The 23,363-nt window shown below is 41.3% G+C and overlaps 1 protein-coding gene across 2 annotated transcripts in view; it reads left to right on the forward strand.

The window, feature by feature from the left end:
- Positions 1 to 3,724: 3,724 nt before the first annotated feature.
- The window catches only part of lrrc4ba (leucine rich repeat containing 4Ba), a 40,729-nt gene continuing 21,090 nt past the window's right edge, over positions 3,725 to 23,363 (forward strand). Inside the window, exons 1-3 of one of the 2 annotated variants that reach the window (XM_075454061.1) lie at positions 3,725 to 3,828; positions 5,455 to 5,664; positions 10,838 to 10,929. The gene's annotated coding sequence lies outside the window, so the exon portion shown is untranslated. The remainder of the gene's footprint in view (positions 3,829 to 5,454; positions 5,665 to 10,837; positions 10,930 to 23,363) is intronic. The other variant, XM_075454062.1, reaches the window with a different exon arrangement.

Here is a 23,363-nt window from a genome sequence, read left to right on the forward strand (position 1 = left end):
CAGCTGTGGATAGCTATTTTCAGGTTTCTCAGGAGAGGTTCAGGTCAGGAAGCTGACTTAAACAGGGTTGCATAGCATTGTCAGATACAAAACAATCTGTTGATCGATTTCCTGGTACATCGATAAGTAGGTATGACATGGGAATGCATTCTCACACTCAGGATGTGGTGCCAACCCACTCCAATGGGGCACAACTGAGTTTTTTTTTTGTTGGATATCGTACTTTTTACACTTCATTGTGTCTCCACTCCACTGTTTTCAGTCTTTTCATGCAAGTGTTAAAAGAAACCTCCCACTGAGACCAAAAGTGTCACAAAACTTGAAATATGCTAATATTTTTTTTTTTTTTTTAAACTTTTTTACGATTTGCCAGCAGACTGAGTGGCATCAGAAGGTGGCAGCTTAGGCTAGGTCACTTATTTCTGCAATAAACAGACATAAAGCCCCAAAACGTTTAGGATGACAATCGAACTCAGTCGCTTTAGCTGTATACACAAATAATTGAGTGAATATTTGCCATTGGACACAATTCTTCTTGGAAAAAGCCAATCATGTGAATTGTTTTCTGTGTCGTGATCCATTCTTAAAAGGTGTTTCTACCTTTTAGAAAAAGCAAAAACCACCTCAGCTTTTCATAGTTTTTACATATTTCTCGTTTTCATTAACCTTTACGAATGCATGTCAAGGAAACCCAGTTAATACCCTGTCAGAAGGTGGCGAATAACCGGCACAGTCTGTGATCATCAGCATTCTGGTGCAAGTTTAATCTTTCACCAGCTGCAGTTGGAAGGAAACCCACAACATGATGATCCCACTGCCATGCCTAAACATTAGGATGGTACTGGGCTGGTGATGGGTGTTACTGGGTTTTCTAAGGTACGCAACCCTAAATTTAGATCAAAGCTTTCTATCTTTTTCTTTTGTTTACAAATGTCAAGCAAGCTTTTATGTGTCATGTCCCTAGATCAATTACCCCCTCAACACACTTCTGCCTTTACAGGCTGTTCCTCCAACTTCTAGAGTTGGCCTTTATTCTCATCATGTCATATTTTAGTTCTTTGCAGTTGAAACTTATCCAATCAAATGAGTTTACCTAAACGTATCAAATGGTAGAAACATCTTAAGGATTATCTAGTCTAATGGGATGTGCATTAGCTGAATTTCAAGAAACCCAACCACTGGCATGGTGGTGTAGGTCTTTTAAAAATAAATACATGCAACTGAATGAACAAGAGGAATAACTTCTCACGATAATAACTCTAACTTACGGTAATATGCACTGAAAAAGAAACAATGGCCAAATGTAGTCTGCACAAAATAAAAACATATCGGCTCATATAAATTTCCATCAGTTAATACTAGCCAAACAGAACATGACTATTTTTTTTTTTTGATTATGCACGGTGCAAATTTGTAAATTTCTTTCCAAAGTGTAATATTCTCATTGCACAGCGGCTGTTGCCTCATCGCATTGACTTAAAATTTTCTAATCGTAGCATAATGAAGAAAAATGTGTTTCTTAATTATGGACAAGGCAGCCCATGTACCACCCACTCAACCATGTCCTCCAGCTCCTCCTAGTACATTAGATCTAGATTCCCAGACTATTGTATGAGTTGTCAACCCCCATTAAACACACCTACACATGAATCAAAACTGTCGCTCAAAGCAGTTTGTGTTACTGACATGAAACAAAATCCATCGACTTGTTTTCTTAGATATGACTTCTTTCATTTATTTATTTAATGTGGACACTAAGATATAAATGCATGCGTCTACATTTGAAGACTGGTGGAGATCTGACTCCAAGGGCTGGTATCTACGAGACTTGAGTTAATCTCCCATCAGGACGGATACATTTCAAACTTTATTTTTGCTTTAAACTTTCACTCATATTATCTTGAATTTTCATTACTTTACTGGTTAGGTTTAGGCACATAAATCACTTTTGGTTTAGGTATTCAAATTTTTTTCGCAAGGTAAGAAAAACCGTTGCTTGCCTTGCCTCTCATAATGTCTACTTTCAAGGATGGCCACATGACAAAATATCTAAATCTGAGTTTCCTAAACTAACAAAACAGAAGAATATTATGTTAATCATTAAATAAGTCCTTCGATAATCTAACTTTCCTATTATAAAGCATTTGAATAAGAATATTTTCTTGAATATGCCTCCTATACATTCGTGGCATTTGCATTAAATATCTTATTAACCACATTAAACACACTTACCCTTGAACCTTTTAAACAACTTAGGTTTGTGCAGTTTGACAGATTTTTATTATGAAGCTGTCTGGGTCAAACATAACAGTGGCCTGAAATTAATATGCAAATTTTTGGGGGCATTCTGCTTGTTGTCTTTGTCGGTTTTTGCCATTAGCGAAGCAATGGACCGATTTAAGGGCCAGTTTTGGGAGGCTAAGCGCTAGTGATGAAGATTATACAGCCTGGTGGCAGAAGTGCTGCTCAGCATAATGGGGTTTATAGGCCTGGGGCCAGAGTTTGTTTTATGCCCTGCCGGAGGAGGTGTTGACAGGAGCAAGCGATGGAGGAGCAGGACAGACTGTCTTACTTTTAAGCCTCACAAGCGCAGGTCAAATGTGTTGGGATGGTCCTGGCAGTGGGTGAGTCTGCACATACAGAAATGAGAAAGAGCAAGAGGAGGGTCACAGCAGCATAATATAAGACCTAACACTGGACTGTCTTTATGTCTTCAGGGGCCTGTCGGTTGAGGTTGACTTGGTCTCATGTGGGTGGATTGCTTGAGCTCTAATGGATGCGTTTACCAGATAGGACTGTTTTGGGGAGGGGAGGGGTATTGGCTATATTGGTGGAGATGCAAGGTTGGTTAACTCTGTTTAAAAGAGCTTTTTCTTTCTCTGTAGGTGAAAACACTGCGTTTCAGAGTGTACACAAGCATAGGCGTCAGAGCGTTCAACCCTTGCGTGCTAGTCACGACAGCCTGAATGTTCAATTTGGTATCACACAGGTTGGAATCCCTGCAGCCGGTGGCGTGCTGTTTCACCATCAGATACGGATCAGGGCTCAGTTAAGGCCTCGGAGGCTATGAAGAGTTCAGTCTTGAGACAGCATGTGAGGAAAGAGGCGGAGAAGCCAAAGCAGCAGGAGGAGAAAGGCAGGCGGCCTGTTCTCAACACCACCGGCCTATCTGCCCCACTTCCTCTCACCACGACATTCCAACACAGTATGGCAAAGGCAGAGGTTTCACACCAGAGTAGCAACTGCTGCCGAGGCCTCAGGACCCGAGCATAACCCAGGGCCAAGAGAACCCCTTCACTTCGCTCAACCAATATGCCAGCACAGCATAACACATAAAAACACAACACAGAACGCGGGAGGAGAGAGTTCTCTCTTCCAGAGAGCAGAAGCAGAAATACTTCATGGCAAGCTTTTTGTCTTCAGATGAGGCACATTAATCCTCACAGTGGCTCCCATCTTTATTCATTTATTGGCCTGTGGTGTCCACTCAATCAGTCAGTTAAAGGCTGGCCTGATGGAGCGAACGCTGCAAACCTACCACAGTGAGGGAGGAGAGAGGCGGGGAGGTTACACTCCACTCCATATAGCCTGAGCAGACACTGCAGTAGAGAGACAAACAGAGTGGGTTGGGGAGGAAGAGGAGGAAATGTGAGGGGGGCTCTTTTAAATAATGAGCCAAGGAGGGAGGAGAAAGGGTGAGAGGGGGAGGTGAGACAACTGGAGGTGAAAAGAGAGCAGTGAGATAGAGAGGTTCAAAGTAAAAGAAGGGAGAGAACAGTCAATATCAAGAGATCCAGGACAACGACAACATCTCTACAGACTACTGAGGTATGTATGTGTGAGCGAGGAAGGGGGAGAAGGACAGGAGGGGAGGTGAGGAGAGAGTTGGCGGAGGAGAGTGTGTGAGAGTTAGCAAGAGGGAGGGATATCCACTGCACTGTTGTGTGACTGGAAATTTAATAGAGCGAGCAAGGGAGGGAGGCAGGAAGGCAGCATGGGAGGGGAGAGGAGAAAGGGAGGAAGGAGAGACGCAATGCAAAAGCACTGAGCGAGAGCTGTTGTTGGAATTACAGGGGAGTGGGACAGGCTGTGGATGCTGCTCCATCCTCACTGCAGAGTGTGGGGCCGGGGATGTGAGAAGGAGTCATGTAAGCAAGAACATATTGTGCATAAAGTGGAAAAAAGGCAGAGGAGGCCATGAAGAGGCCCACTAAGAGAGAAACAGGTTGGCCACCCTGTTGCTCCATCCAGTCCAGATATATAGGGGTCACACATTACCCTGATTCCAATCTAAATCCTACCTGCTGTGTGCATGTAAGACGGACGGCACGAGAAGGAAAACACGTGTGTGTGCGGGGTGTTTATGTGAGGGCACGTGTCTGTGATGGAGAACTGTGAAAGAGCGATCCTCCGACTCTCAATATAGAACGTTATCAGTCCAGCACTAATCACCCGTCTGAACACCCCCCCAGCCCCCTCAAACACTCACCCATCTTCCCACCTCCCTCTCTCTTCCTCTCTGCTATATCTGATGGACACACTCCACCACCCACCCACTCTCTGGCATACCTCCTCCTGTTAATATCTTGCTGAGGTGATTGACAACTCAATCCAGAGCAGACCTCTACCCTTAACCTGACCTTGTGTTCCCCTCTGCGTTATCCCCGGGGAGTCTTTGATAAACCGTTATCACATGAGATCAGTCACATAACTGTTTATATTCTTTAAAGGGAAAATGTAGTTTCTGAAAATAAACTCACAAAGGCTCCCCCCCCCCCCCCCCCCCCCTCTTTTCCACCATCGCAGCATGTCAATCAATACACCTGCATAAGAACTGTATATACCATGTATTTGATGGGATCTGCAGTGGCAGCAGGACTCAAATCCAATGAAGCAATGAAGTACTGTGTGTGCAAGTGTTGCCAAGGGAACCGGCCAAACACCATTTGTTCCTCGTAACAAGCAGTAAACACAACCAACCATCATCATATTTTAGATATAATACTGGATGACCATGTACCATGGCATGACTAATGTACTAAATGTGCAGATGAAGAGTGAAATATGACATTGTGTGGGTCTATAGAAATGTGAGTTCAGAATTAGTTAAAATGACCAGCAATTATGAACCAATATCGATGTATGCATCTGCTTATAATGTTCCCCTATTTTATTTTGGATTATTGATATTTGAGCCTTTGCCAAAAGGTGTTTGGAGTCGTGTGTAGAGCGCAGGGCGACGTATCTGCCGATTGTATGCATCGGTTATAATAAATATGTATATATTATATACATATATATTTAATTTTTTTGCGGGAAATATAAAAATGAAATTTAGCTAAATGAATGAGTAAAGTTCTGTATTCAGCGCGGCAGTATAGTCCAGAATCCCCTCCCCGTCGGCCAGTGGTTCCATCCACCTGAAGATTTCTGAGACAATTCTCATTATACCAGCGGTGGCAGCGCAGCACTCGGAAAGGCTGGATCAATCTAAGAGAGAGAGGAGAAACGGTGAGGGAGACAGAGGAGGAAGAGAAGACAGCGTCGGCGGCGGCTCTGCAGTGGAATACGCTGGTATCTGAGGGAAGGTGGCAGCTTTCGGAGTACTGACCGTGTTGAGCAAGATGCGTTTCAGGACTTGATCGTGGCATCTGCAAATTAAAGGTAAGACTCGATGACTTTCACAGAGTTGACACGCACATTGATGTGCTTATGATTCTGGCTGGGTGTATGTGTGTGTTTGTGCGCGCGCTTCTTGCGGATAGTTAAGTGCGTTTCCTCCACGCGCAACAAACTGCTTGGAATTGATATCCGCATCCATATGCTGGGACAATGTGCGAACTGTCCTCGTGCAATCTGGTGTCGGTCTTAAAGGAGGCTGATATCTAGGAATTAGATGTGAGATGAAACAGCCGCAAGAGAGAGAAAAATGCTCAAATTAATTGAATTATTTGATAAGATTTACTATACACGATTAAAACTTTTCTTCCACTTATAGCTTTTGCTGTGCATGTTTGTCAGAACAAGTTCATCTAACCTTGGCGATAAGAAGAGCATCCGCTGTCGCGCAAGCTGTTGACAGGGCTTAATATTTGATCCGGTTAACGCGCAGATTTCGCCGAAATATACTCAAGTAAACCTCCCTAATCGGACCAGGCTATTGCTACGATATGTGTTTGGGTTCTGCCAATCCAATCTGGGCTCACTTGCCCTCACTGGCCCCCACTGATGACCCCAGATTTTGGGGGGAAATGCGCAGGCACCTTGCGGCTTACGCGCAGTGGGTTAAGCTTTGAGTCAGAGCCCGGGGCCCCTCCGGCTGAGAACAAGGAACAGATAGATGAGGCCCGATGAATGAATATGCTGCCTCTATCTGCAAAACAATGATACGGTTATGAGGGGATTTAAATGCTAATGGGGAGTGTTTCAGAGAAATCCGAGCGGACTGGGACTGGTGGGGAGACTGGTGGCCGTGCGCGTGCCCATGCCCATGTCCAGCTGGATGATCTCCTGAGTTCTATGATTGAGAGGATGAGTTATTAATGTGTTGTTGGAAGGTGAAACGGGGCACTGGGGCAGGATTAGACAAGACAAAGGTTTTGGAAAGGGGATGTGGAGCTTTAATGAACAGGGATGGGGAGGTGAAGCCCCTCAACATTTGAAGTTTTAGCAGATTAACGTCATGAAAGAGGTAGATTAAAGTCAATTCTGAAGATGTGCAGTAAGGGATTTTGGTTTGACACATTATTGGAAGATAGCTGGTGCTATATTTGATATTTGCCATTCCCAGACAGATTAAACACCAATGATTAGAAGCCTGCATTTTTTTACATCCAACATTTTTTTATTCATGCACCCATACTAAATGTACAACTTGCTATACCTGTAAACTTAAACACCATTGTGACTCTACCATTAAGTGAATGACCATGAAAAATACCATTTATGATCCCTGACTTCACTATCCTTGCTATGAGCACCAAAGATGTAAAACTTTAAGAGGATGGTAAGTTTTTGTGCTGCCTGTAAAAGCATGCATGTTTTTGTGGCGCTTTATGCTCAATTGTGAGGGAGTCGACTTCTTTGTGTGACGATAATGAACAGTAAAACAGCACCAGTCACTACAAAGCTGCAGTTTCATTAGAAGCTTGTCACATAATATCATTTTTAAAGGCAAGGTTCTCTTGCTCAGGGGCAGTGCTTTAAAATATCAAGACATCTCTCTGCTGCAAAGCGAGACTAAAATGTCACTGGAATTTGTTCATCTTGAACTTTGCAGCTGCCCTCGTCCTCCACTCCCCAAATCAAAGAGTTACCTAAGATGAAATTAACTAAAAGTGGGCCAGGTTACTAAAAGGCAGCCATTTATGAGAGTTCAGAAACTCTTCTGAAAACAAAAAAGCTTTCAATTTAGTGTCTGTGATATGGTTTAATGGAAGGATGGCTGTGGATTTGAACAACTCTCATTCTTGGGAAGTTGGTGACAGAGAAATTCTGGAACATCCTGGATTGAATTAGTAAAGACCTAAAGGTAGAGCGAATATTGCACTACTTACATCAAATCTCCTTTTATGCTGTGAAGGTGCAAAAGCGTGATAATTCTTGACTTATTATGTAAGTAATTAAAACTGAACAGCGTCGTGGTTCACAAAGAATGGTGACGATAGATTAGCTGAAGGGATACAGGTGGAATATTTGAATCAGTTTATTCTTCCTTCAAGAACATTCCCTGTAACAGACTTCATAGTTGGACACTTCAAACTCCTTTTTGTGGGAACCAAAGTAAAAACCAAGTAACAGTCTACACATCCTAATATGTTTGTTTTTCATGAGAGCTCGAACAATTCAACATCTTTAGGATTTAATACAGCTGATCCATTTCTCTAAAACAGATTCTTCAGAAGCTGAAAGAAAAAAAAACAAAAGAAGGCTAGGCTGATTTTTTTTTTTTTGACTACCCAACTGGCTACTCCAAAAAAAAAAAAAAAGCAAAGATAGTATGTAGTTACCTTACTCCTTTTAACTGGCATCCATTGATTCCAGTCACACATGCCCATTGAATCCTTTCTGTGCAGCAAATTATGCACTGGCCGAGTGATTTGAGTCATTTGAGGAATCAGGCCAGGCTGCTCTTTAATTTCTGAGGCACACCACTTATGCATGGCCGATGAGCTTGATGAAAACAAGCAAGCAGGTTAACTGGGACATGGTAAATTACACCTGCACACCTGGCATAGAGGGAGGGTGTGACTTTGAGATAATGCTCAGCCTCCTACTGCTCCAACACTGTAGGAATTGTGGAGCCATTACAGATTATTTCCAGAGGAGGTGTGGAAAAAGTCACTGCAAATCCTCCCAAAACAAACACATGAGGTGAGAAAGGTTGTGAGAGGAGTCCAGCATATAAATGATAACCCCATACGAGACTGCCCAATGTCAACAATTTGTGCATCTGTAAAACGAAGACTCAACGATTTCAATTTGGTTCAAACGTAGTTTGCTTTTCCTTGTCCCTTTACTGTAAAAGAACAAAGGACTACATTAATTCTGTGGGACATTCATGCTGCTGCATTAGAATGCAGTGAGAGTAACTGTTGCCCTAAATTTCTGTGAGTCTGTGTATGCATGTTGTTTCAGCACATACACTAATTCATGTGTATGAAGCAGAGAGCAATAGAGAGACGGATATTATAGATGGCACTTAAACTGCTCTAATCAGGGCAAGCTGGTCGCTGATCTCTTCATAGAGTGATGGTGTCAGTGATTGATGGCTGCACAACATGCTGATGTACACAGGTTGAAGGGTGAGGAGAAAGTCACTGATTGGCCACGAGAGGCTAGAAATTGTGGGAACAACCTCCGGCTGTCCTTTAATAATGCAGCGTGATGAGCCCCTTATCTGAGACCTCATTTCACACGTAGCGCCGCCAGTCGCCATGTGTTCAGGTTGTGCCCAAACCTAAATGTGTGGATATCTGAGATTCTCTTTTTGTGCATGACGTGGTGCAATTTGAATGGAAGTAACCAGGGGGCAGGGAACTGCCTGAGCACTGACCCCATCGCAGCAGAGATGCTAAGCTGCTCATGGTGGCGGGGTGGGCATAATTAAGCATGATTGGTTTGACTGAGTCTCCCGTCTGAGCCTGGGTGTTAGCCCTCTGGGAATCATGATGACTGTCCGGGCATTAATTATTGAATAATAGTTTGAAGAATGGCAATGGTTAATGACATAAAAATGAATGCTATAATCCATTGAATTGACATAATTAGAAACAGTTAGATTTCCCCTGAGAATATATTCTCATCATGACCTAAAGTAGAGACGGATGTCAGAAGAATGAACTGACGCGACTCCTTCCTTCACATGAGTTTGTGGATGCACAGCGAGAGCTGTCCAGCAGTACTTAACCAAATATACCATCGAGCTTTAGTATAGACTGGCAGAACTGCCTCGTTTTTATTAACTCAAGAATCTTAAACTTTCAGGATACGCTTTAGTTTATGTTATTTTAAATGAGTTGGCCAGAGAGGGCAGTTATCCCTGCTGACTGATATTGAGTTTGGCAAAGAGAAGAGATATTATCTTCCTCTGGTTACATTAAGTATTAGTAACTGCGAATGGGTAATGAAGGCGGTCAAGCCTCAGTGACCACCTTGCTCCGCAGCTACTGCATGGGGTCTGGCTGCAGCTGTCTTGGCTGCATCTATGCACAGTCTTCAGGGAGTTTGTTTCGGGTCAGTGATGGCATAAGAGCTCAATACAGCATTGCAGAGTCAGGCTGGGGCCTTTCCTCGTCTGCCTTTCTGACTGAGTGTGCTGGCTGGAGGCAGTAGTGGCATATTGATGCTGATGATGATGACAGTATAAATATTGATGATGTACATGGCAAGAAACAGACAGAGAAGGAGAGCTGCAAACATAAAATTATAACCCTGATGACCAAAGTGTGATGCTTAACAGTTTTATTTATTTTTCCTGCCTCCTGCTGTTGTTTTTTTTCAGTTCGTGTGATTCAGCCTGACACAGACAGGTTTAGTTTCCACGGCACTCTGGGAGATCACAATGAGATGCCTGGAGAGAAGCGTGAGCACACTGTCGCACAAGATGACACGTAATCAAATGTCCTTTTTGCATCTCGTTGGAGGTTGTTGTATTTTCAGGGGCAGCAGTGGGTGGGCGGCGCTGATGTCACGATGAGACGGTGGCTCCAGAGGAGGGTGATGGGACATGCCAGTGGTGGTTCCAGGAGGCCTCAAAGGGCCTCAGAGGAGGCAGTCAGAGAAGCTGCATGCCATCGGTGTGATAAATCATAGATTTGGCTGTATGGTTCGGACGATTACTCTCAGTGCCATCACATGAGCCTATATATGCCTCTACTGTTTGTTTTTCAAGTCCCCAGATTCTCCACGTTACATGTCGAGTGTTGACTCAGTAGTACCAGTTTATTTATACATTTTGCCTCAACTGCACATTTGTCTTGTGGCTGCTTTTGGGTGGGGTGTTTCAGTGGTGGGGCACTGAGATACACATTTCCAAATGTGCACTGAAAGCGGTGGCTGATCATTGGCATGCAAAGGTATTTGTGCTATCTAACCCCCAAGTGAGTCCTAATTTGATCCTTTTATTGAAATGTAAAGCGTTCCAAACCTTAAGAGCACCTCAGGAGTAACGAGAGCCAATTTTGCTCTTACCTGTGTGCCTGTGGTGACCTGTGTCTAATAATATAACAACTGTTTTGTCGGTTATCACTCAATTTTCACTTTAAAATGTAGTAATTTGAAAGTTTTGTGAGGCCAAAAGCAGATTGAATCCAGGGACTTTTCCGTCACACTGCAGGGTTTAGTGAGCTGACACCCCTCTTTGGGAGCTGCAGATCAGGGCCACGGATGCCCTGAGCCCCCGCTGACGTGACGGAGACACGCAAGATGGTGAGTAGTTACTATGGCAGGTTACTATGGCAACCTCAGGTCTCTGTGAGAGCTTCCATTTCGCACAGCGTGGGGGAAAGAGGGAGAGATAGAGAGGGGTGGAGAGAAGAACCCGCAGAGGAAGAAGGGTGGAGAAATCAGTAGAGGAGGTGAGGTATGGAAATAAAACACGCCTAAGGTGTAGGGGAGCAAAGGTGGTGAGGTGAGGAGCAGATGCAGGGGAGAGAGGAGGATTCGATGTTTTGAGAGAAAAGGGGTGTAAAGGAGGAAAACTGATGGAGAGGTGAGGGTGAGACTGAGGTGTGATAGGAGCAGATCAGAGGGCAGGGAAGACGATCATATCAGACCAGATCAGCACTGCATCCATGCACACACACAGTGGAATATTTCAACACTGTTTTGTAATCAGTCTGGAGCTGTGCAGTGTGTTGCGTCTCTTTATCTCTCCTTCTTTTGCAGTTTCTTTTCTTTCCTCTCCCTTACCTCTCTGAGTTAGTTGGCACGGCGCTCTGCTGCGAGAGACATTGTGTCAGTCTTGGTGACTAGTCTCCATGGAGACGTCCATCAGTCAGTCCATGTCGGTGTTTTGTGGGCAAAGCCTTATCGTGTTTGTCACTGTGAGTGTTTATCTGTCTGTGTGTTAGTCAGTGTGTCACTCATAGAGAGGGCCGGGGCGAGGCCTGAATGGATGGGGGCCAAGAGTGTTGCTTATCACACATGCATGCACACGTAGCTGTTTGTTTGCAAAAAGAGAGGCTCTTATACATAAAACTCAAAGGTCTTATGTACAGTTGTGGAACTGGAGATACTGACGGACATATAATAGAGGCGTTTCCACCTCTGCTCCACATGTTGCGCACATGTGCCACATTTCCTGTTAGTTTTTTTTTGCTGTATTCTTTGGTTCTGGTGTTGAAATAACTTTTATTGGTAACAATTCATTTGTCTCCTGATCAGCCCAAAAATCACAAACCCCAAATAAAATATTTCTTTTTTTTTTAACTGTTTTAATTACCATTCCCAGCCTGGTCTTTTATCTGAAGCTTATTATCAAAAACTGACAAGTAGTCTAAGTGAAACTAAATGGAACTGATAGAGGCACAAACAGTAACTCCCCCCCAACCCCCAAGAGTTTACATTTTCTTTTCCAAAATGAAAAAAAAATTCAACTTTAGCTACAAATAAACCAAAATGTCCCAAATAAAATTGACAGAAGGCCCCTGGATGAGCAGAGATGTTAGAAAATTCCACTGCAAATATTCCTTTTGCTCCCCCTATGTCTTTATTATTATTTCCCCTACTGAGAATACAGTGTTCTTGTCTGTTGCAACATTCATGCAACATTGTCATTCAAATAAAAATAGTTGTATATCATAATGTTCTAGTATAGCATTTCCCTGATTATTTCTTGATTTAATTATCATTCTTAACTGTTGCTGCCCTCAACATTTCCTGCCATTACCCTTCATTGTCATTTATTTGTCCGCAGCTTGAGTGTTGACAACTACGTATGTGTGAGATGATCTACTGATGACCTTGACCTTGAGCAGGAAAAAAAAAATCATGATAATAATTCTAACTAGAAAAAACCTTGTGTCACACACTCAATCACAGGACAACCAACTACTAAGTGCTGCTGCTGCTCAGCTTTGTTGAAACACAGTTACTTCTCTACTCAAATTACAGAATCAGCAAGCTGCATCCTGGTATGAGGATATGCATCAAGCCAGCCTCCAACTTAGATCTAAACTTAACAATAACATTCTAGGGCTTTGCATCACCTAAATGGTGCAAATCTTAAATCTCCCCAACAGAGGAAATAATAAATCACAATAAATCTGTCACACTCATCAGCCACAATAAGGACTGAGGGAAAAAACATTGTATTTTGAATGCCATCAGAACATTCTGAATCAGCCATTTACTTGAAAGCAAAAAAGCAGCAGGTTTGAATGAGTTTTAGATCTTTCAAGTGATCAAAATTAAATCAGAAACAGTCCCTTACTTACTAAAATAGTTATATTAGTAATATTATATTCCTACTTCCATCAGAGGACATGCTTGTTGAATTGCATGAGCTGCACACTGTTTTGTCTTTTTTTACATTTTTTATTTAAAAGGTAGTGAATTTTACAGTATGGGTCAAACAAATAGAGATGAATACAAATGCACAGGGTGATATTCTATCTGGATTTCCTCCAGAAGGTGTCAGAATTTTAAATTCAGTCTGAAGCTGTGCCTCACAGGAATTTCAGGAGTACTGACAATGTGCCGGATGTTAGTTTTTTCAACATTTGTGTGGGAGTATTTATAATTGCCCTAATTGACAAGCCTCGGATGCTCTGTCATACTGTAAAACATTCTACGTGAATTTCAGGATTATATAAAAAAAAAAAAAACGCTTGCACAGATTCCCATAATGTGTTAAAGCTAATCCATTACGGTAAATTTAACATTTTCATGTTTCTGAAAATAACCTTGTTGTTCTATTATGATGTGGCTGCCAACGTAGTCACTTTTGAAACATAGGTGGACATGATGATGCCTTCATTGTCTGATGAAATAGTCGGAAATGTCAAATGTAGTTTACCAGGGAATGATACATTCAGAAGCAACGGTATTTTGTCAAGATGATGCACATAAACATTCAGATAAGAGCCAAGTGTGAGTCTGACAGCCAGCTCCTGCTGTAATTCACTGTTATCATCAGTGATTGCAGAACAATCTATTTAATGCATCAATATCCCAAGAAGCGCCAATGAGAAAAAACAAACACTCATCTCCAGTTTTAACCATATAAACATAGTTTTTTGTAATAACAAATGCAGCATTAACCACAGAAGCAAATATTTGGATGAAGGATTTTTTTTCCCCTCAGAAAATCACAACTAACATGGATTGAGAATTACATATGATAATTTAAATCATGACAAACAGATTAAAAAAACAGGTATATTTTGCACATTTCATTCATTTGTCTTTAGTTTTGAACATTAATGCAAACCTGAAGGACTCATGTTTTGTACTGTATTGTCCTACCAATTTGAAATGTAAAAGAAGTTGAACCTCTCTCACTCATTCATTGGGTTCAGTAAAAAGAGAAAAAAATACACTGAATTCAGCATAGATGGACCTCGTCACAGAAATGTCACATACACAAAAAATCCCAGTCACAGAGCTGACATGCCACAGTTTGACCTCCTGAGAGAAATCACACACACACTGGTACTTTCTCATGAGTAAAAAAGAACCCTGAGGGCAGCATGAAACCCGTAAAATGCTGAACCAAGCCTTCTCCTTCAAAACTGCTGGGAGCAACAAACATTCAGCTCAGAAACACTAAAAGGTTTTACAGGAACCTAAAAATTGTGCAATTTACGCTGCTCTGTAAATGGCTGAGAGACATTTTGATTAGCTGCTGGCTTCGGCTTCCCCCTCCGCAAGCAGAAATTGAGTGTATCAAAACATTGCACAACTTTTCATACGGATTAATTGTTCACAAAATCGGCATCATGACCAGCAGCGCCACCGAACGGACATTAAGAACTGGATTTCATTTGAAGTGGAGAGCTAGCTTTGTGAATGTTAAGATGTTAACATTAAAAAGACTTTCATCCCAGCACGTAATGACAAGTGCTATGGAGCCCCCAGTTAGGGATTTGACCATGTGGACTAGAGGTAATGTAATGTCTGTTAATGTGAGTGCTTTAGCAGGTTGATGAACACAGTGACTTTTAATCTGCAGCTCTCAGCCTCCTCTGAAAGGGAGGAGGTCCTGGCTCTTGTAGGAGCAATTCTGAATAGATCAGGGCTTCTCTCTGCATCTTGCATCCTAATGAGAGCAACGCCGTGTGTCTTTGGACAGTTTGAGTGGGCAGGCAAAGTAAGAGACCATGGAAAGGGGTATGCAGTATATCCTATTTGACAAGGATGAGCTTTGATTAAAATGTGGAACCCCGAATTATCCAGTTTAAAAAAAACCCTAATCAGGCTGTTCTGCTGTTTTCCTAAAATAAGTGCGTATTGTAATACTGGTGCAATAACCAAATTAAACCATTTGTTGTGGCAAAACATACAGAAATGTAGGAGTGTAAGATGATCACAGACTGTGTGACCTGCCATGAGATCACATTAAGAGGCTTAACAACTAAGTTCGGAGTAAATGAGGAGGAGTTTCGTTCTAATTAATATCTCCCAAGCCTCCAAAAACATCATAAAATGAAACTTTCCAGTGGCATTGTTTTGAATACAGTCAAATTAATTTGAAAAAAAGGACATATTAATGAGTATACTTAGATTTTAGTGTAATGATTTTGAGTTTTGGGCAGTGGCATCAATTTATATGTGTGATTTAACACATTTCAAATATAAATCAAATCAAATCAAATCAAATTTATTTGTATAGCACATTTCATGTACAAATAATTCAAAGTGCTTTACATAAAATAAAAGCATTGCAGCAGGGAGTGGAAGAAGCATTAAAATACATAAAAGAATATAAAGAGAAACAAATAAAATAATTTAAATGAATTTAAAAACAAGCAACAGTCTAGATAAGTTAAAAGATAGCGTGCAGATTTCATGCATATACTGAAACTGGGATATTTTGATCAAATGTGGCTGTCAAACAGGATTTGAAGGAAGTTCTGAAGTATCCAGGCAAATCATCAGGTTAAGACATAATCTGTCGCGATTCAACCTATTCTCACTTCCAACTCGTCACATACTGATTCTTGGTCAGGACCACGCTTTGTCGGTTTTAATCTCACAGAGTAAAAAGCATTACATTTGGACATACAAAGTTTCCCGAGCTGGTAATGTAACAGTTCAGGGGACATGTCACCAATGCAATGAGGAAAATGTTGGTGAAACTTCCTGCAATAAAATGTGTTTTATTGCCTCAGCATGATGTTTTCCAAGCGTTTTCATACCTAACCTTAAATAAACTATACTGCCTGGCCAAAAAAAAGCAATTTAAGAGAAATAATGCTGCATGCACCCTGACCCAGTCTTTCACAATTTGAGCCAATCTTGGAATACGCCCCATATGTCAGAAAAGAGATTTAAAAACCTTGTCATTCAATCTATTCAGGCAGTCGGCTAACCCAACTTTTTGGGCACATAACTTGCTGAAATGGGCCTGATCAACTGAAGCAACCCCAGATCAGAACACTGCCCCCATGAGTGGAGCACTTCATCCGCTGCTCCTCTTATCCTGAAGCACCCATCACTGTGAAACAGAGGAAATGTGGACTTATCAGACCACATGGCCTTTTTTTTTAATTAGCTCAAGTTTAAAGCCTTTTTTTTTATCAGCCTCACAGATAAGCATTTTTTTAAAGGCTACACAGCTTTTTAATCCCAATTTTTTGAGTTCTCCTTAAATTGTTCATGTGGAAATGCTCTTACTTTGACTAATTTTTATCTATGTATTCAAAATAATTCAAAACAAATGATCTCAAGGCAGATAAACTCAATCCAATTCATGATACAATACAAATTAGACCAAGTCATATAATGCCAATTCGTGCTAGCAAAGGAAACCAACAGATCCATCGAATCTTCAGCTCAATCCCCTGTACTGAGCATACACAAGGTGGCAGTGGAGAAGAAAACTCCTTCTAACAGAAAGAAACCTCCAGCAGAACCACACTTGGGAAGCCTCAACCAAGTGCTGGTTAAACACCGCCTTGAGTTCCACTGTTGATTTTCTAGATGAGTGTGTCATGGGTGGCTTGTTTCACAGCATAGCCAGAGAGGCCAGAAGTGGAGAGAGCCAACAAACCTAGCAGCTCGCTTAACATGCAGTCACAGCAATGGCCTGAAAGCGGTGAAAACTGTACACTGTAGCTGTGTGTTCCAACATGATAATGAGCAGTGATAGTGCCGTGATTCAGGCCGATCAATGAGTGACTGTGAACATACCCTGTCACAGTCCTTTGAACTATATTGTGCCTGACAGGATCTACCATTTATGTTCCTTCTGTTTTTTGTGCCATTTTGTAAAATAGGATTTTTTGCATCTCGATGATCAACCAATGGGCGAGAAACAGAGTCCCTTAAACACTCCAGCCATTTTGACAAATGCAACAGAGTTTGGTAATGTTCCAGAGCTGTGGTTTGTCAGAACACAATTTTGCAATATTTGCTTCAGACTTCTTGCAGAGATTTTCCACCCAAGTAAAATTTCTGTATTCTCAACGGGTGAAACAATGAGTGAGTGTGTGAGTGCTGGTGAGAGTTTGTCCTCTCTGCTGAACTGTATGCTGCTTTTTGTTTGCTCCCTGTTATTGTGGTGAGATACAGATACACGCAGCACTCATATCAACATAATAAGGAGCTTATCTGCTGTTCTCGACATGTTTTAAAGAAAACAAAGCAATTTCCACGGTGTAATTTCTGCATCTCATGCTGCCTGCTGCATGCTTTAGACAGCTGTGCCCCCGCACCTCCTTACTCGCATCTCGAGCTGGGAGAGCACATCTTCAGCAGAAAGTTTCCTGCTATGACGTGCTCATTTGAACAGCAACCGGGGGAAATGTCCGGACCAAACTGTCCACACATTGTCCTGAACATCTCCTGAAAACAGCCACTAAAAAATATCCCAACTCATTTGCATAATGCACCAGAAATTCATGCAGGAATGTAAGAACGAAGAGAAAGAAATGTAAAATTGAGACATGGAAATAATTGCACTAGGGGAAAAAGATAGGGTGGTAAATGTGAAGAGGAAATAATAGAGATGTAAATGCAAGCTGTAAATCAAAACAACCATTTACTTTAAAAACGCATTGTAAAATGATAATAATGTGTAATGTATTTACATTGCTTTTATGGAGGCATTTCTATATTTTTGTATTTAGAGAGTTTTGGCAGCTTTATTCCCCCATAACAAACCGCTCCACAGGATAACAGTATGTAGCTGTAGAGCAGATCCCTGTGTGTCGGAAGGTGATGCTAAAGGTCTTTCTCATGCACTTAAAACTGACGCCATGGGCCATTATCAAAAATAATGTTGCAGTTTTAAAGTAAGGGCTCAGAAATGTTACAATGATTATGCTTTTTATGTTTATCTCCCTACAGACATATAGCTTACTTCTCTTTTCTGGATGATGTGAGCGTTCAATGTCTTGCTACATAATGATGCTCTTATTCAGTGTCACAGTTTCTCCATGAAGACATTGACATTTGACATCTTGCTGCATGGTGATGTAAATGTTAAACACTACTAACTTGGCTACAAACACTTATGAAGACGAATGATCTGAGGCTTTCTTTCTGCTGACTCCAGTACTGGAGATCCCACACAGTATTTTCTGTTGTCCTTTTCATTTCTCAGCTTCTCTCTCACCCGTAAATGAGGGGTTTTGAGTTAGAAATACAAAATGGGTTAAAATCAATCATTAGGTGCCCTCTAAAACATTTCTAACTGTGGATTGTGATACTTCTATGTTTTGGAGATGTGGATAAATGCACCCAGTATGTCTACTGGTGAGACAGAGTTCCAATATTAGGCAAATTACAAACAAATTTAGAATTAAGGACACAGATTGAGCATACAAATCAGACTCATAAAAACAGATTTCAATAAGTTAGGAGCAGTTCATGAGCCATTAGCTCTTAAAAGTAACATTTTATTTTGGTAGCAAAAAAAAAACTGAACAAATAAAAAGGTAAATGAAGATATTTCAAATTAATTAAATAACTTCTATTATTCAAATCAAATCAAATCAAATTTATTTGTATAGCACAATTCATGTACAAACAGTTCAAAGTGCTTTACATAAAATAAAAGCATTGCAGCAGGGAGTGCAAGAAGCATTAAAAATACATAAAAGAACATAAAGAGAAACAAATAAAATCATTTAAATGAATTTAAAAACAGGCAACAGTCTAGATAAGTTAAAAGATATTTCATGCATAGACACATGAGAAAAGAAATGTATTTAACCTGGAATTAAAAATGTCTACATTTGGTGAAAGTTTAATCTCCACTGGCAGTTTGTTCCACTTGTTTGCAGCATAACAGCTAAATGCTGCTTCTCCATGTTTAGTCTGGACTCTGGACTGGACCAGCTGACCTGAGTCCTTGGATCTAAGAGCTCTGCTGGGTTTATATTCTCTGAACATATCACAGATGTATTTTGGGCCTAAACCGTTCTGGGATTTGTAAACCATCAGCAGGCTTTTATTAAGGCTTTAATTAATCATGTTCCTGTCTTGTACGTAGTCCAAAAATCACCTGCCCTTTAAGAGTTTATTATCACTAGTTGACAGTTAGTCAAGTTGAAACTAAAAGAAATGGACAGACACATTTCTGGGAGGGTTTCCCATCTTCTTAATTTCTCTCCCCAAATATTTGTTTCAAAATCAAAAAAATTGTTGAGTTGTGTTGTTGTATACCAAGACATCCCAAATATGAAAGAAAGGGGGCTCCTGAATACTGCCCACCTATTGTCAGGTTATAGTTAAATCAAAATACATTGTGGCTATCAAGAAAAGTTAGAACGGTGAGGGAAATTATTTGCTTCTGACTTCAGAGAATTCATTCGAGATGAATTATTTTTACCTCATATGGATCGATGAGACTGCATATCTGTGATCAGCGTTAGAGTGAAACATACAGTATCTCAAGATGCAAATGAAAGCAGTGCCATGATTATCTGCGAAGATACATATTTCTCCTTCATCATGCTCCAGGCATATTTCATCTGCAATAAGAAGGACACGCACTTGAAATTCTTCATCCCCTCCCCTTTCTCTTGCAATACAGCGTGCAAGCCACTTAATGATATCAGCTATCAGACACAGATTGAGTCAACAGTTAGGCAAACTCAAATATTTCTCTACCTGAACCTTTTACTTGTTGATGACATTACTGCATGCAATATTAGGGAGAAGAAAAATCAATAGTGAGTACAATAGGGGGTCTTCATCTGAATGTGGTTGTGTGCTGCTGTAACACACCCCTGTCCTTAAATCCTTCCTGAGGGGGGAGTTATTGACTGGTATCATTGATTCAGCTGCACTAACATCTTACATGTCTGAATATTTCAATCACCTGGGGGACTCCTTCCCCTGGGAGCCAGACATGAATCAGGTATAACTGAAGCAACAAAAAAAAGGTGTTTGTCTGACATTAGTCACACTGCTCACAGTGAGTGTTTGTGTATGTATATGTGTGGGCAAGTGACGTCAGGCCTCCATTCATAAGCAAGGCCAGTGCTCGTCCAGCTTTCTCTCAGTGCTGGTGGTGATGAGGATTAACACAGGGAAGGAAGTTGTGGAGTGCGGGGCTCCCTCTCTCTTATCCAGCACAAAACCACACAGCAGCACCTCCCTAAAACTGGTGCCCACCAACAACCACTAACAAGCGCCCACTGTCACAAATCCATATTCCCATGTCCAACTCCCTTCCACGGCCATTAAAAACAGAAAACCCTTGGTGCAGAACATATATGTCTGTATGTATATTTACTTTTTTTTATTATTTGATTTGATTCGATCAGGGCTTCTATGTCCTGATGCTGAAATTTCCTTTTAATTTTTTTAAAAGTCCCCTGGTTTTTCATCCGAAAGTCAATTTTGCCTGGCAGTTAGTCAAATGCTTTAAATGTGTATAAGTGCCTGTGAAGAGTGTAAGCTTTAAGTGGGATAGACTATCCTGGGACCAGAATGGGGCTGAGAGTGAGGGATAAAATGAGGCTAGATGAACAGACTGGGCTAAAAATGAAAGCTGTTATAGCACACTGTGGAAGGCCTGGATGGGATAAAGGGCTGATTATGGATTAAACTGTCTCTATGGCAGGATTATAATTTGACATGACTATTAAAGAATACTGAGACAAATTAGATGTATTTCCTTATATTTCTTTTGTAAGTTTGGTAACCTTTTTCAGCTTAGGTGGCAGGATGTTTGTTAGGCCTGGTAAGGATACCACACCAGCTCTGCTTTGGGCTGAGAAGGCCGGGAGAAATGAATGTCCAGGAAAGTGAAAAACCTCACTGCAGCCCCTTACTTGATTGTAGTGCTGGGCGGTATGACCAAAAATACATATCACGGTATTTTTTCACGGTACACGGTTTCACGGTACATCACGGTATTTTTTTTTCATGCATATTTAGGTGTTCACAGCATTTTCTACAGATTGAGAACAGAATTAAAAATAAAAATAAAAATTCTTCAAAAACAATTCCTTTGTTAATAATTGGTCACACAGAACTTTATTGTATTAATATTCACATCTTCATTGTAAACAAATTAATAACATTAATTACACTGGTCGGACTGTTCAGCTCTGTTTCAGACTGACCTACGGTTCACGCTAGGCGTCCATTGTTCCGTCACGTCAACTTATCTCGCCGGATTGGATGCCTAGTGTCGCCGTGTTGCTACTACAGAGGGGCGTGTATACGAAGTTGTGGATAGAACATACGGTAGAATGGCTCCGGGGGAAAGTAACTTGTGATTTTAACCAACCGAAGTTTCTCCCTCTAAAAAAGAATTTAATGCACTGGATTGAATCTCTATTCCTTGACGGTCATTACTTTACTGCAAAAGTGGAGATGCTCACACAATTGCCTGATGTTTTAGGGGTGTTTATTCGCCTACAATCGTTTTAGCACAGCCATTCTGGCCACTGTTGTTGTTCATTTTGCCAGCAATAGCAATGACATGAGCAATACCCGAAACGTTCAGGGGTGAATAAACAAAGGGAAAAAAACTGAGTGATGCCCTTCATTTATTTAATTCATTATTTTACTATACATAATATAACATATCTAGCTCATCACCACGAAGACAACCAGGGGAATGACCTAGCCATTTACATTAGCATACATTACTGGCCATGATGTTTGCAAGGTGTTCATGTAATTTTGTACAGTTCACACAGATGTCAACCCACCAGGGACACCCACAATCTCCGCCACCTTCCTCCACGCCTCGTCTTTAATGTTGGTATCCCTGTATGACGGCAGGGATAGGTCAAATAAAACGGGGAATCCGCTAACCGCAGTAATGAAACACTCCTCCATCTTTTTTTTTTTTTCTCCGCGATGCTTTCTTCACGACAAACCTATCATGACACGCCTACATGATCTACTGTCATTGGGTAACACACTCCGTCTGCTGTGGCAAATTTGCATAAACTTCGAGCGAGCCCAACTTTTTGACGTGCCGGAGGTCCCCTGCTCGCTGTGCCAGAATCCCAGCATGCTTTGCGAGCACAGCGACAACGATCGGCCGGATTTCATTGAAAATGAACTGAATGCGTTGGATACGGCTTGCGTTGACGAAACAATGGACGCCTAGCGTCAGGCTGGTCCTCATCCTCAACACGCACGTCTCTTTTTCAATCGCGGAAAATATTTTTCAATACTCATCTGGATTGAAGCAGCAAATATTCAGTGTAAGAGTTTAAAAAACCTACTTCATTTGATTCACAGCTGCTAGTGTTTTGACCTCGACAACCCAACTACATTTTTTTTTTTTTACGGCAAACTTGCGACTAGTTAACTTTATAAAGAAGGCGTAATCGCTTGTTTGCTATGGGTCGGGACGGGACGGGACAACATTGTATTAAAAATATAAAATATTTTTATAGGACTTTTTAATGTGTGATTTTATAAAGTTGCACGTGATACCAACCTTTTGTGAATTTAGCCAGCCGTCTTCTTTCGGTTGAGCTAATCTAACGCGACACTGAAGCTAGCAAGCTTCCACGCTTCCAGGGATGATCTCGCTGATGGAGACACGCGCGGTGTGCACGGAGGGAAGGGGCTGTGTGTGTGTGAGTAGGCTATGTGAGAGAGACGCATGACTGACAGAGACGGAGGGAGAGCAGGGAAAGGAAATGCAGCTTAACGAATACGAGTATTTTTTAAACAGCGTTAAGAATAGACAGTAAACATGCGTGTTTAGAAGCGCAACACTGAAAAGGGTCCCGTCTCAAATTATGTCGCGCGACGCAGCGTTCCCCCGTTGTGTAATCAAATACACCGGTATGGCGGTATATTAAAAATTCATATCATAATGAAATTATAAACTGCTATTCGGTGTGAACCGGTATACCGCCCAGCACTACTTGATTGTACTTTGGTCTGTCATATTTATTTCTAAGAAGAAGCAGTTAGATGAGATTGATATGGTTTGGCAATTTTTGTTCAAATGCAGATCACTGGAAGGGCATATACCCGTGTAAATCTGAATCACTTTACACAATTAGGTTTGTGCTGATATTCACAGGATATTTGTCTGCTGATCAGTTTATTTGTGAATGATGAGGAAGCTGCCATGTCTTCTAAGTGGATAGAGGGTTATTGCTTGCAAACACTTCAGAAAAGTTAGGAGTCTGCATCTTAAGTACTTTAATAGTACTTTGGATGCTTCAGATGGAAATAATCAACATTTTTATATCAACTTCAGGACCAAA

This window comes from Odontesthes bonariensis, chromosome 21 (assembly GCF_027942865.1).
Source record: "Odontesthes bonariensis isolate fOdoBon6 chromosome 21, fOdoBon6.hap1, whole genome shotgun sequence".
Taxonomy (NCBI): Eukaryota; Metazoa; Chordata; class Actinopteri; order Atheriniformes; family Atherinopsidae; genus Odontesthes; species Odontesthes bonariensis.